The 15,183-nt window shown below is 60.0% G+C and overlaps 1 non-coding gene across 1 annotated transcript; it reads right to left on the bottom strand.

Annotated features, from left to right (window-relative positions):
- Positions 1 to 3,997: 3,997 nt before the first annotated feature.
- Positions 3,998 to 4,116, bottom strand: LOC131861881 (5S ribosomal RNA). Its single transcript, XR_009360911.1, has one exon. It is a non-coding gene; the product is annotated as a 5S ribosomal RNA (ribosomal RNA).
- Between the last annotated feature and the right edge of the window lie 11,067 nt (positions 4,117 to 15,183).

The following is a 15,183-nucleotide window of genomic DNA, read 5'->3' as shown; positions in this document are numbered from 1 at the left end:
GCCCGGTTTGCCCCGGGCGCGCACCTCCGCCAGGGTGGGCACCTTGGTGCGCACAACTTGCCTGGGCTGCGCACCAGGAAGGGCTCAAGATGGCACCCGCGTTCCGTTTTTTTCACTATCTTTCAGAACGGAAATTTTAAAATATCGTTTTTTTTTGCCTTTTCTGGAAATTAGTGAAGGCAGCGCATCAAAGGTGCGCAACGCTGGTGCGAACCTGGGAGCGCTCCGATGTGTGCTCCAAGGTGCGGCGTGCACGAAGTCGGACCCCGGTTTGCCCCGGGTGCGCACCTCGCGTGCACCTTGGTGCGCACACCTTGGCTGGGTTGCGCGCCCTGGTGGGCACCATGGTGCGCACCAAGGAGCGCTCCGAAGTGTGCTCCAAGGTGCGGCGTGCACGAAGTCGGAGCCCGGTTTGCCCCGGGTGCGCACCTCGCGTGCACCTTCGCCGCGGTGGGCACCATGGCGTGCACGAAGTCGGAGCCCGGTTTGCCCCGGGTGCGCACCTCGCGTGCACCTTCGCCGGGGTGGGCACCTTAGTGTGCAGACCTTGGCTGGGTTGCGCGCCCTGGTGGGCACCATGGTGCGCACCAAGGAGCGCTCCGAAGTGTGCTCCAAGGTGCGGCCTGCACGAAGTCGGAGCCCGGTTTGCCCCGGGTGTGCACCTCGGGTGGGCACCTTGGTGCGCATGCCTTGCCTGGGCTGCGCACCAGGGCGGGCTCAAGATGGCACCCGCGTTCCTTTTTTTTCACTATCTTTCAAAACGGAAATTTTAAAATCTCATTTTTTTTTGCCTTTTTCTGGAAATTAGTGAAGGCAGCGCATCAAAGGTGCGCACCTCGCTGCCCACCACGGTGCGCAACGCCGGTGGGCACCCGGGAGTGCTTCGAAGTGTGCTCCAAGGTGCTGCGTGCACGTTGTCGGAGCCCGGTTTGCCCCGGGTGCGCACCTCGCGTGCACCTTCGTCGGGGTGGGCACCTTGGCTGGGTTTGCCCCGGCTGCGCTCCGAAGCGGGGTTATTGGAGCGCCGCCTCTTTTTTTGTCGGAGCGTTTGGTGGGGTTTCTCGCATTGGCTCTTCCGAGGCCCGGTTGCCACCCTGGCGCGCACGAAGTCGGAAGTAGGGTTAATTGCCCGGGTGCGCACCTTTGCCAGGGTGGGCACCTTACCTGGGCTGCGCACCAGGGCGGGCTCAAGATGGCACGCGCGTTCCGTTTTTTTCACTATCTTTCAAAACGGAAATTTTAAAATCTCCTTTTTTTTTTGCCTTTTCTGGAAATTAGTGAAGGCAGCGCATCAAAGGTGCGCACCTCGCTGCCCACCTTGGTGTGCTCTGAGGTGCGCACCCGGGAGCGCTACGAAGTGTGCTCCAAGGTGCGGCGTGCACGTTGTCGGAGCCCGGTTTGCCCCGGGTGCGCACCTCGCCTGCACCTTGGCCGGGGTGGGCACCTTGGCTGGGTTTGCCCAGGGTGCGCTCCGAAGCGGGGTTACTGGAGCGCCCCCTCTTTTTTTGTCAGAGCGTTTGGTGGGGTTTCTCGCATTGGCTCTTCCCAGGCCCGGTTGTTGGGTGCGCTCCCACCCTGGCGCGCGCGAAGTTGGAAGTTGGGTTAATTGCCCGGGCGCGCACCTTCGCCAGGGTGGGCACCTTGGTGCGCACACCTTGGCTGGGCTGCGCACCAGGGCGGGCTCAAGATGGCACCAGCATTCCCTTTTTCTCACTATCTTTCAAAACGGAAATTTTAAAATCTCATTTTTTTTTTGCCTTTTATGGAAATTAGTGAAGGCATCGCATCAAAGGTGCGCACCTCGCTGCCCACCTTGGTGTGCTCCGAGGTGCCCACCACGGTGCGCAACGCCGGTGCGAACCCGGGAGCGCCCCGATGTGTGCTCCAAGGTGCGGCGTGCACGAAGTCGGACCCCGGTTTGCCCCGGGTGCGCACCTCGCGTGCACCTTGGTGCGCACACCTTGGCTGGGTTGCGCGGCCTGGTGGGCACCATGGTGCGCACCAAGGAGCGCTCCGAAGTGTGCTCCAAGGTGCGGCGTGCACGAAGTCGGAGCCCGGTTTGCCCCGGGTACGCACCTCGCGTGCACCTTCGCCGGGGTGGGCACCTCGGCTGGGTTGCGCGCCCTGGTGCGCACCAAGGAGCGCTCCGAAGTGTGCTCCAAGGTGCGGCGTGCACGAAGTCGGAGCCCGGTTTGCCCCGGGTGCGCACCTTCGCCGCGGTGCGCACCATGGCGTGCACGAAGTCGGAGCCCGGTTTGCCCCGGGTGCGCACCTCGCGTGCACCTTCGGCGGGGTTGCGCGCCCTGGTGGGCACCATGGTGCGCACCAAGGAGCGCTCCGAAGTGTGCTCCAAGGTGCGGCGTGCACGAAGTCGGAGCCCGGTTTGCCCCGGGTGCGCACCTCGCGTGCACCTTCGGCGGGGTTGCGCGCCCTGGTGGGCACCATGGTGCGCACCAAGGAGCGCTCCGAAGTGTGCTCCAAGGTGCGGCGTGCACGAAGTCGGAGCCCGGTTTGCCCCGGGTGCGCACCTCGCGTGCACCTTCGCCGCGGTGGGCACCATGGCGTGCACGAAGTCGGAGCCCGGTTTGCCTCGGGTGCGCACCTCGCGTGCACCTTCGCCGGGGTGGGCACCTCGGCTGGGTTGCGCGCCCTGGTGCGCACCAAGGAGCGCTCCGAAGTGTGCTCCAAGGTGCGGCGTGCACGAAGTCGGAGCCCGGTTTGCCCCGGGTGCGCACCTCGCGTGCACCTTCGCCAGGGTGGGCACCTCGGTGCGCACACCTTCTCAATGTTTTCTTGCCTTTTCTGGAAATTGGTGAAGGCAGCGCATCAAAGGTGCGCACCTCGGTGTGCTCCGAGGTGCGAACCCGAGAGCGCTCCGAGGTGCCCACGAAGTCGAAAGTCGGGTTAATTGCATTGTTTTCCCCGGGTGCGCTCCGAGGTGCGCAACATCGGCGCGCACCAAGGAGGGCTCCGAAGTGTGCTCCAAGGTGCGCACGATGGCGTGCACCTCTGGTGCGCACGATTCGGAGCTCGGTTTGACCGGGGTGCGCACACCTTGGCTGGGTTGCGCACCTTTTGTGCGCTCCAAGGTGCGCACGAAGTCGGAGCTCGGTTTGCCCCGGGTGCGCACCTTCGCCAGGGTGCGCACCTTGATGCGCACGCCTTGGCTGGGCTGCGCACCTTGGTGGGCGCCATGGTGCGCACCTTTCGTGCGCTCCAAGGTGCGCACGAAGTCGGAGCTCGGTTTGCCCCGGGTGCGCACCTTGGTGGGCGCCATGGTGCACTCCGAGGTGCCCAAGATTGGTGCGCACCAAGGAGCGCTCCGAAGTGCGCTCCAAGGTGCGCGCGAAGTCGAAAGTTGGGTTAATTGTCCGGTTTGCCTCGGGTGCGCACCTTGCGTGCACCTTCGCCAGGGTGGGCGCCTTGGTGCGCACACCTTGGCTGGGCTGCGCACACCTTGGCACCCGCGTTTCCTTCATTTTAAATTTTTTTTTTTTACAATCTCTCAAGTGGGAAATTCTATAATCTCAACTTTTTTTGCCTTTTCAGGAAACTTTTGAATGGAGCGCATCATTGGTGCGCTCCGAAGTGTGCTCCAAAGCTCTCTCCAGCTGCGTGCACCTGCCCCGGCCGCGCACCCGGCCCCGCCCAGCTTCGCTCACCTGTCCCGGGCGTCTGGTGCGGAACCTTAGAGTAAGAAACATCACCGTGCACCTTGGCCAACGTGCGCGACTCGACCGAGCGCGCACTGGCCGAGGTGCACACCGATTTCACCTGGGTGCGCGCGCAGCACCTCGGGCGCACCGGGGTGCGCGCACAACGCCCGGGTTGCACCGTGGCCTGTGTGCTCGGGGCGCCTCGGGTGCGCGCTCGGTGTCGCCCCCGCGCGCGCGGTAGTGCGGGCAGCGCACCCCGGCCCGGCCCGGCCCCGACGAGAACGCAAACGGGCAAAAGGTTTATTCAAATAGCATTGCGACGCCCGGCGAAAAACTAAAAAAGGGTGCAACACCGGGACTTCCCGGGAGGTCACCCATCCCAGTACTACTCCGGCCCAAGCGCGCTTAACTGCGGAGTTCTGATGGGATCCGGTGCACTAACGCTGGTATGATCGCACCCGTTATGAGCTTGTCGCAGTGTGTACTTAGCAAACCGCGACCCACGTGCGAATCCACCCCGGCCACCCACCCCCGTCGAGGTGCACACCCTCCCTCGCGAAGTGCGCCCCGTTCGCCAAGTGTGAGCCCTGCCCGGGTGCGCGCACCTTGCTAGGGCGTCGGGTGTGCACCCGGCCCGGCCTACGTGCGTGCACCTGGAGGGGGCGTCGTGTGCGTGCAGTGTCCCGTCTGCAACGCGGTGCCCACACACCACCTCGGGCGCAACGACCTGCGCTCACATGTGGGCCGAGTGCACCTTGGTGCATGTTCGGGGCGCCTCGGGTGCACGCTCGATCTTGCCCCGGTGCACCAAGGCGCTCGGTTTGCCCCGGGTGCGCACTTGGTGCAAGGTGGGCACCCAAAATAGGGATCAAGCACCAAAACACAAGTTTCGGGATGCAAAATGGGACCCAAGGACCACAAATGCGTTCCAAGACCCATGATGGGTCCACGAGAACAAAAATGTGTTCCGAGACTTAATAAACAAATATTGGGTTTTAGGAGAAGAAACATGCTCTGATGCCCAAAACGAGAATCGACCCCGAAAAGGCCACAGGCCAAAAGTGGGATGCGAGACAAAAAAAAATGGGACCCGAGGACCAAAATTGGGTTCCCAGGTCGAAGACAGGGCAACCGGACAAGAAACGACCTCTAAGGCTCGAAATGAGTCCCGACGACTAAAACTTGACAAGAAGCACCCATCAGGCACCCAACTCGACACCCATGGGATGCCGACCCACCCGGGCTTCCACCTAGCACACCTTGGCACCCACCCACCCTCGCACCCAACCTCGCACCCAACTTAGCACCTTTGAACCCACATTGGCACTCACCCTGACCCTGGCACCTTGGAACCCACATTGGCACTCACCTTGACCCTGGCACCCACCTTTGCACTCACCTTGGGACCCACCCTGGCTCCCACCTCGGCACCCACCCAGACACCCACCTTGGTTCCTTGGCACCCACCTTGGATCCTTGGCACCCACCCCGACACCCACCTTGGCACGCAACTTGGCTACTTGCCACCCACCTTGGCTCCTTGACGCCCACCCCGACAACCACCCCGTGACCTACCCTGGCTAGGGTTGGTGCACACCCACCCTGGTGCCCACCTTGGCACCCACCCTATGACCCACCTTGGCACGCACCTTAGTACCCACCCCGTTACCCACCCTAGGACCCACCCCGTGACCCACCTTGGCCAGGGTGGGTGCACCCACCCTGGTGCCCACCTTGGCACCCACCCATCCTAGCACCCAGCCTGTGACCGGGCTTGGAACCCAACCTTGCACCCGCACCCGTCTTGGCCAGTGTGGGTGCGCACCCATCCTGGCACCCACGTTGTGACACACCCTTTAACCCACGCACCCTAGCACCCACGTTGGCACCCACCTTGGAACCCAACCTAGCAACTTGGCACCCACCCCGTGACCCACCTTGGCATCCACCATAGCAGTCGCCGACTTGGCACCCACCTCGGCACCCACCTTGACACTTGTGGACCCACCTTGCCACTCACCCTAGCATCGACCCATCCTAGCACCCACCCTGGCACCTTTGCACCCTAGCACTCACCCATCCTAGCACCTAACCTGTGACCCACCTTGACACTCACCCTCGCACCCACCTTGGAACCCAACCTAGCACCCACCCACCCTGACACCAACCCTAGCACCTACCCACCCTTGCACCCACCCTGTGACCCATCTTGGCACCCACCCATCCTACCACTCAACCTATCACCCACCTTCTCACCCACCTTGGCATCCACCTTAGCACCCACCCACACTGGCACCTTGGCACCCACCTCGGGCAAGGTGGGTGCACACCCACCCTGGCACCCAATTTAGAACCCACCGAGCATGTTACCCACCTTGGCACCCACATTGCAGCCCACCCTAGTACCCACCCTATGACCCACATTGGCATCCACACCCTAGCACCCAGGCACCTCGACACCCGCCTTGACACCCACCCTAGCACTGAACCTGTGACCCACCTTGGAACTCACCCTAGAACCCACCCACCCTGTGAACCACCTTGGCATCCACCTTAGCACCCACCCACCTTGGCACCCACTCTAGCACTCACCCATCCTAACACCCAACTTGTTACCCACCTTGGCACCCGCCCTCGCGTCCACCTTGAAACCCACCCTAGCACCCACCCACGCAGGAGCCCACCTTGGCACCCAACCTAACACCCACGCATCCTGGCACCCAACTTGTGACCCACCTTGGAACCCACCCTAGTACCCACCTTTGAACCCACTATATCACCAACCCACCTTGGCACCCACCCTATGACCCTCTTTGGAATCCACCCTAGCACGCACCCACCCTGGCACCCACCATGGAGCGCACCCTAGCACCCACCCACCTCGGCACGCACCTCAACACCCACCTTGGTGTGCGCACTGCGCCAACCTCTCAAAGACCCTATGTGGTGCGCTCCAAAGTGTACACCTTTGGTGCGCTCCAAGGTGCGCACCTTTGGTGCACACCGAGGTGCACACCAAAGTGTGCACCGAGGTGAGCACCAAAGTGCACTCCAGGGTGCACACCAAGGCGTGCACCTTTGGTGCGGTCAATGCAAACGAATTCGGAAGTTGGGGTCGATGTCCTAATCGCTGCTGCAGACTACACGTATGAGAATCGGACAAATAGCTTTATATAGGGGAGGTGTTGCGTTTGATGGGTCGACTCCCCTGGTTGTGTGCACTGCACCAACTTCAAAGACCCTGTCTTGTTTAAGAAGTCAAAAGTTGGGGTGGATGTCCTAATCATTGCTGCAGTCTACGCATGTATGAGAATCAGACAAATAGCTTATATAGGGGAGGTGTTGCATTCGGTGGGTTGACTCCCCTGGTTGTGCGCACTGCGCCAACCTCAAAGACCCCGCATAGCAGAAGAAGTCGGAAGTCGGATTTTGGTGAGCACCAAGGCGTGCACCTTTGGTGCGGTCAACGCAGACGAATTCAGAAGTTGGGGTGGATGTCCTAATCGTTGTTGCAGGCTACACATGTATGAGAATCAGACAAATAGCTTATATAGGGGAGGTGTTGGGTTTGATGGGTCAACTCCCTTGGTTGTGCGCATTACGCCAACCTCAAAGACCTTGTTTTCGTTAAGAAGTCAAAAGTTGGGGTCAATGTCCTAATGGCTCCTGCAGGCTACACATGTATGAGAATCGGACAAATAGCTTATATAGGGGAGGTGTTGGGTTTGATGGGTCGACTCCCCTGGTTGTGCGCATTACGTCAACCTCAAAGACCTTGTTTTCGTTAAGAAGTCAAAAGTTGGGGTCGATGTCCTAATTGCTCCTGTAGACTACACATGTATGAGAATCAGACAAATAGCTTATATAGGGGAGGTGTTGGGTTTGATGGGTTGACTCCCCTAGTTGTTCGCATTACACCAACCTCAAAGACCTTGTTTTCGTTTAGAAGCCGAAAGTTGGGGTCGATGTCCTAATTGCTCCTGCAGGCTACGCATGTATGAGAATCAGACAAATAGCTTATATAGGGGAGGTGTTGGGTTTGATGGGTCGACTCCCCTGGTTGTGCGCATTGCGCCAACCTCAAAGACCCTGCATTGCGGATGAAGTCGAAAGTCAGAGTTTGGTGTGCTACAAGGTGTGGTCGAAGGTGCTCACCTAGGTGTGCACCTTTGGAGCACAGGAAAAGTGCCCTCCAAAAGTGCGCACCTTTGGAGTGCACAAAAGTGCCCTCCAAAAGTGCGCACCTTTGGAGCGCAGAAAAGTGCCCTCCAAAAAGTGCCCTCCAAAAGTGCGCACCTTTGGAGCGCAGAAAAGTGCCCTCCAAAAAGTGCCCTCCAAAAGTGCGCACCTTTGGAGCGCAGAAAAGTGCCCTCCAAAAAGTGCCCTCCAAAAGTGCGCACCTTTGGAGCGCAGAAAAGTGCCCTCCAAAAGTGCGCACCTTTGGAGCGCAGAAAAGTGCCCTCCAAAAAGTGCCCTCCAAAAGTGCGCACCTTTGGAGCGCAGAAAAGTGCCCTCCAAAAAGTGCCCTCCAAAAGTGCGCACCTTTGGAGCGCAGAAAAGTGCCCTCCAAAAAGTGCCCTCCAAAAGTGCGCACCTTTGGAGCGCAGAAAAGTGCCCTCCAAAAAGTGCCCTCCAAAAGTGCGCACCTTTGGAGCGCAGAAAAGTGCCCTCCAAAAAGTGCCCTCCAAAAGTGCGCACCTTTGGAGCGCAGAAAAGTGCCCTCCAAAAGTGCGCACCTTTGGAGCGCACAAAAGTGCCCTCCAAAAGTGCGCACTTTTGGTGCGCACCAAGGCGCTGGTTCGGTCGTTGCAGGCGAGTTCGGAAGTTGGGGTCGATGTCCTGAGCGGAGGTGCAAACTACACAGGTGTCGGAATCGGACAAATAGCTTATATAGGGGAGGTGTATGCTTCGATGGGTCGACTCCCCAGGTTGAGCGCACCGCGCCAACCTCAAAGACCCTACGGTATGGATGAAGTCGGAAGTTGGGTCCGATGACCAATTCGATTAGTAGGTATGCTCATGAGGTCGGAATTTGGGTCCGATGACCTGCCATGTGCAGGAAGGCGAATGTTGACACTGTGCGTTGCAAGGTGCACACCAAGGCGCTGGTGCGGTCTTTTTAGTCGAGTTCGGAAGTTGGGGTCGATGTCCTGATCGGAGGTGCAAGCTACACAGGTGTGGGAATCGGACAAATAGCTTATATAGGGGAGGTGTATGCTTCGTTGGGTCGACTCCCCGGGTTGAGCGCACCGCGCCAACCTCAAAGACCCTACGGTATGGATGAAGTCGGAAGTTGGGTCCGATGACCGATTCGATATGTAGGCATACTCGCGAGGTCGGAATTTGGGTCCGATGACCTGCCACGTGCAGGAAGGCGAATGTTGGCACTGTGCGTTGCAAGGTGCGCACCAAGGCGCTGGTTCGGTCGTTGGAGGCGAGTTCGGAAGTTGGGGTCGATGTCTTGATCGGAGGTGCAAACTACACAGGTGTGGGAATCGGACAAATAGCTTATATAGGGGAGGTGTATGCTTCGTTGGGTCGACTCCCCGGGTTGAGCGCACCGCGCCAACCTCAAAGACCCTACGGTATGGATGAAGTCGGAAGTTGGGTCCGATGACCGATTCGATATGTAGGCATACTCGCGAGGTCGGAATTTGGGTCCGATGACCTGCCATGTGCAGGAAGGCGAATGTTGGGACTGTGCGTCGCAAGGTGCGCACCAAGGCGCTGGTGCCGTCGTTGCAGTCGAGTTCGGAAGTTGGGGTCGATGTCCTGGTCAGAGGTGCAAACTACACAGGTGTGGGAATCGGACAAATAGCTTATATAGGGGAGGTGTATGCTTCGATGGGTCGACTCCCTGGGTTGAGCGCACCGCGCCAACCTCAAAGACCCTACAGTATGGATGAAGTCGGAAGTTGGGTCCGATGACCGATTCGATACGTAGGCATATTGGCGAGGTCTGAATTTGTGTCCGATGACCTGCCATGCGCAGGAAGGCGGAATTTGGGTCCGATGACCGAGTTGATGGCGTGCCATGCGCAGAAAGGCGGAATTTGGGTCCGATGACCGAGTTGATGTTGATGGCCCGCCATGCACAGGAAGGCGGAATTTGGGTCCGATGACCGATTTGAAGGCGTGCCATACGCAAAAAGGCGGAGTTTGGGTCCGATGACCGAGTTGATATTGATGGCCCGCCATGCGCAGGAAGGCGGAATTTGGGTCCGATGACCTGACATACGCATGGAGTCCGACTCGGGGGCCGATGTTCGATTCGATGACTTGCATTGTGGGTAAAGTCGGAAGTTGTGGTCTTTGACCCGATTCGATGACCAGACTTCGGCTGCTTGAGAATCGGACAAATAACTTATATAGGGGAGGTAGTGTTCTCGAGCATCCTCCCCCCGTGCCCGTTTATGTCGATTGATGCTGGTGCTCGACTGGTTGGAGCGCTCGGATGCAAAAATCTTGCACCAGGATTTATCGATTGTGATGGACACGGCAAGTCTCCTGATTGCTATGCAGGAGCTCATCGTGAATCTCTATGCGGCCTTGGTATGGACTCGACCTGCGGAATGGTTCGGCAATGGTAGTCGCTCCAACACGTCCTTGCAATGGCCACAGAGGTGATTCGACTAGAGCTCCAGTCTAGCTTTTGGGTTGCTTGGCGGACTGGTATAGCCGCGATCGAGTTCCGGCCATGAACGTTTTAGATAGCTCTTGGGCTTTCTGGGACGGAAGTCGGAAGTTTGGGCTGTTGTCCGATTTGATGACCATTCTTCGGATGTGTGAGAATCGGACAAATAACTTATATAGGGGACTGTGTTGTCTCACGCAGCCCCCTCCGTGCCCCTCTATCTCGACCGATGTTGGTGCTTGAAAGGGTTGGGATCGCTCGGATTTATAAACGTGCACCACCATTTGTCGAGTGTGAGGGACGCGGCAGGTCTCCTAAATGCTATGCGGGCGCTCTCTGAGAATCTCTATCCGGCCTCGACACAGACTAGTCTTGCTGAATGGTTTGGCACTGGTAGTCGATCCAACACGTCGTTGTTGTGGCCGCCTAGGCGATTCGATTCGAGCCCCCGTCTAGCTTTTGGGTTGCTTGGCGGATTTTGCCCTATCCGCAAGTGAGCTCGGTCCCTAAACGTTCGAGAAACCCGATTGCTATGCGCCGACTCTCTTTCTTGCGAGCCTCCATCTAGCTTTTGGGTCTCTACGGAACGGAAGTCGGAATCTGGGACCGTTGTTTGATTCGACGAGGCAGACTACGGTTGTGCGAGAATCGGACAAATAACTTATATAGGGGAGGTGTTGACTGGAGCATTCTCCCCCGTGCCCCTCTAACTCGACCAATGCTGGCGCTCGAACGGTGGTAGCGCTCGGATTTTCATTGAGCGCCAGCATTGGTCGATTTAGAGGGGCATGCGAGATTCCCGAATGCTATGCGAGGGCTCTAACGGAAATGTCTATTGGTTTCGGTATGGATGCAATTGCGAGTGGTTCGGCAAAGGTAGTCGTTCCGATGCGTCCATGTCGTGGCCAAATCGATAATTCGATTTGAGCCCTCGTATAGCATTTGGGTCTCTCGATGTGATTCCGCATTCCAGTCCCTTTGGGCACTGCTTGAGCCGCATCCCAGGGGGTTCCCTTCCCAATAATCTGCCTCGCAACCCGATTGCTATGCGGTGAGGCTCCTCGGCCGCCTCGGAACTATCTGTGTATCAGACGCATCGCGGGATAAGGGGTTGGCAACGGTAGTCGCCCCAAGCGCGTCCGATGCTTGGACCATTCCGAGGCGGCCCTGAAGCCTCTTCCGTCTAGCCGTTGGGTCCTTCTCGCCGCATCCCTCGCCTCGCACCCCGATTGCTATGCGGTGAGGCTCCTCGGCCGCCTCGGAACTATCTGTGTATCGGACGCGTCGCGGGATAAGGGGTTGTCACTGGTAGTCGCCCCAAGCGCGTCCGATGCTTGGACCATTCCGAGGCGGCCCTGAAGCCTCTTCCGTCTAGCCGTTGGGTCCTTCTCGCCGCATCCCTCGCCTCGCACCCCGATTGCTATGCGGTGAGGCTCCTCGGCCGCCTCGGAACTATCTGTGTATCGGACGCGTCGCGGGATAAGGGGTTGTCATTGGTAGTCGCCCCAAGCGCGTCCGATGCTTGGACCATTCCGAGGCGGCCCTGAAGCCTCTTCCGTCTAGCCGTTGGGTCCTTCTCGCCGCATCCCTCGCCTCGCACCCCGATTGCTATGCGGTGAGGCTCCTCGGCCGCCTCGGAACTATCTGTGTATCGGACGCGTCGCGGGATAAGGGGTTGTCACTGGTAGTCGCCCCAAGCGCGTCCGATGCTTGGACCATTCCGAGGCGGCCCTGAAGCCTCTTCCGTCTAGCCGTTGGGTCCTTCTCGCCGCATCCCTCGCCTCGCACCCCGATTGCTATGCGGTGAGGCTCCTCGGCCGCCTCGGAACTATCTGTGTATCGGACGCGTCGCGGGATAAGGGGTTGTCACTGGTAGTCACCCCAAGCGCGTTCGATGCTTGGACCATTCCGAGGCGGCCCTGAAGCCTCTTCCGTCTAGCCGTTGGGTCCTTCTCGCCGCATCCCTCGCCTCGCACCCCGATTGCTATGCGGTGAGGCTCCTCGGCCACCTTGGAACTATCTGTGTATCGGACGCGTCGCGGGATAAGGGGTTGTCACTGGTAGTCGCCCCAAGCGCGTCCGATGCTTAGACCATTCCGAGGCGGACCCGAAGCCTCTTCCGTCTAGCCGTTGGGTCCTTCTCGCCGCATCCTTCGCCTCGCACCCCGATTGCTATGCGGTGAGGCTCCTCGGCCGCCTCGGAACTATCTGTGTATCGGACGCGTCGCGGGATAAGGGGTTGTCACTGGTAGTCGCCCCAAGCGCGTCCGATGCTTGGACCATTCCGAGGCGGACCCGAAGCCTCTTCCGTCTAGCCGTTGGGTCCTTCTCGCCGCATCCCTCGCCTCGCACCCCGATTGCTATGCGGTGAGGCTCCTCGGCCGCCTTGGAACTATCTGTGTATCGGACGCGTCGCGGGATAAGGGGTTGTCACTGGTAGTCGCCCCAAGCGCGTCCGATGCTTGGACCATTCTGAGGCGGACCCGAAGCCTCTTCCGTCTAGCCGTTGGGTCCTTCTCGCCGCATCCCTCGCCTCGCACCCCGATTGCTATGCGGTGAGGCTCCTCGGCCGCCTTGGAACTATCTGTGTATCGGACGCGTCGCGGGATAAGGGGTTGTCACTGGTAGTCGCCCCAAGCGCGTCCGATGCTTGGACCATTCCGAGGCGGACCCGAAGCCTCTTCCGTCTAGCCGTTGGGTCCTTCTCGCCGCATCCCTCGCCTCGCACCCCGATTGCTATGCGGTGAGGCTCCTCGGCCGCCTTGGAACTATCTGTGTATCGGACGCGTCGCGGGATAAGGGGTTGTCACTGGTAGTCGCCCCAAGCGCGTCCGATGCTTGGACCATTCCGAGGCGGCCCCGAAGCCTCTTCCGTGTAGCCGTTGGGTCCTTCTCGCCGCATCCCTCGCCTCGCACCCCGATTGCTATGCGGTGAGGCTCCTCGGCCGCCTTGGAACTATCTGTGTATCGGACGCGTCGCGGGATAAGGGGTTGTCACTGGTAGTCGCCCCAAGCGCGTCCGATGCTTGGACCATTCCGAGGTGGCCCCGAAGCCTCTTCCGTGTAGCCGTTGGGTCCTTCTCGCCGCATCCCTCGCCTCGCACCCCGATTGCTATGCGGTGAGGCTCCTCGGCCGCCTTGGAACTATCTGTGTATCGGACGCGTCGCGGGATAAGGGGTTGTCACTGGTAGTCGCCCCAAGCGCGTCCGATGCTTGGACCATTCCGAGGCGGACCTGAAGCCTCTTCCCTCTAGCCGTTGGGGCTTTCTCGCCGCATCCCTCGCCTCGCACCCTGATTGCTATGCTGTGAGGCTCCTCGGCCGCCTTGGAACTATCTGTGTATCGGACGCATCGCGGGATAAGGGGTTGGCAGTGGTAGTCGCCCCAAGCGCATCCGATGCTTGGACCATTCCGAGGCGGCCCTGCAGCCTCTTCCGTCTAGCCGTTGGGGCCATCTCGCCGCATCCCCCACCTCGCACCACGATTGCTATGCGGTGAGGCTCCTTGGCCGCCTCGGAACTATCTGTGTATCGGACGCATCGCGGGATAAGGGGTTGTCACTGGTAGTCGCCCCAAGCGCGTCCGATGCTTGGACTATTCCGAGGCGGCCCTGCAGCCTCTTCCGTCTAGCCGTTGGGGCCATCTCGCTGCATCCCCCACCTCCTCGGCCGCCTCGGAACTATCTGTGTATCGAACGCATCGCGGGATAAGGGGTTGGCAGTGGTAGTCGCCCCAAGCGCGTCCGATGCTTGGACTATTCCGAGGCAGCCCTGCAGCCTCTTCCGTCTAGCCTTTGGGGCCATCTCGCCGCATCCCTCGCCTCGCACCCCGATTGCTATGCGGTGAGGCTCCTCGGCCGCCTGGGAACTATCTTCGTATCGGACGCATCGCGGGATAAGGGGTTGTCACTGGTAGTCGCCCCAAGCGCGTCCGATGCTTGGACTATTCCGAGGCGGCCCTGTGGCCTCTTCCGTCTAGCCGTTGGGGCCATCTCGCCGCATCCCCCACCTCGCACCCCGATTGCTATGCGGTGAGGCTCTTCGGCCGCCTTGGAACTATCTTCGTATCGGACGCATTGCGGGATAAGGGGTTGTCACTGGTAGTGGCCCCAAGCGCGTCCGATGCTTGGACTATTCCGAGGCGGCCCTGCAGCCTCTTCCGTCTAGCCGTTGGGGCCATCTCGCCGCATCCCCCACCTCGCACCCCGATTGCTATGCGGTGAGGCTCCTCGGCCGCCTTGGAACTATCTTCGTATCGGACGCATCGCGGGATAAGGGGTTGTCACTGGTAGTCGCCCCAAGCGCGTCCGATGCTTGGACTATTCCGACGCGGCCCTGTGGCCTCTTCCGTCTAGCCGTTGGGGCCATCTCGCCGCATCCCCCACCTCGCACCCCGATTGCTATGCGGTGAGGCTCCTCGGCCGCCTTGGAACCATCTTCGTATCGGACGCATCGCGGGATAGGGGGCTGTCACTGGTAGTCGCCCCAAGCGTGTCCGATGCTTGGACCATTCCTAGGCGGCCCTGAAGCCTCTTCCGTCTAGCCGTTGGGGCCTTCCCGCCCCATCCCTCGCCTCGCACCCCCGATTGCTATGCGGTGAGGCTCCTCGGCCGCCTTGGAACCATCTGTGTATCGGACGCATCGCGGGATAAGGGGTTGGCACTGGCAGTCGCCCCAAGCGCGTCCGATGCTTGGACCATTCCGAGGTGGCCCTGAAGCCTCTTCCGTCTAGCCGTTGGGGCCTTCCCGCCCCATCCCTCGCCTCGCACCCCGATTGATATGCGGTGAGGCTCCTCGGCCGCCTTGGAACTATCTGTGTATCGGACGCATCGCGGGATAAGGGGTTGGCACTGGTAGTCGTCCCAATCGCATCCGATGCTTGGACCATTCCGA

The sequence above is a fragment of the Cryptomeria japonica genome, unplaced genomic scaffold (assembly GCF_030272615.1).
Source record: "Cryptomeria japonica unplaced genomic scaffold, Sugi_1.0 HiC_scaffold_33, whole genome shotgun sequence".
Lineage (NCBI taxonomy): Eukaryota > Viridiplantae > Streptophyta > Pinopsida > Cupressales > Cupressaceae > Cryptomeria > Cryptomeria japonica.
This window is presented reverse-complemented; position numbering and strand designations above follow the sequence as displayed.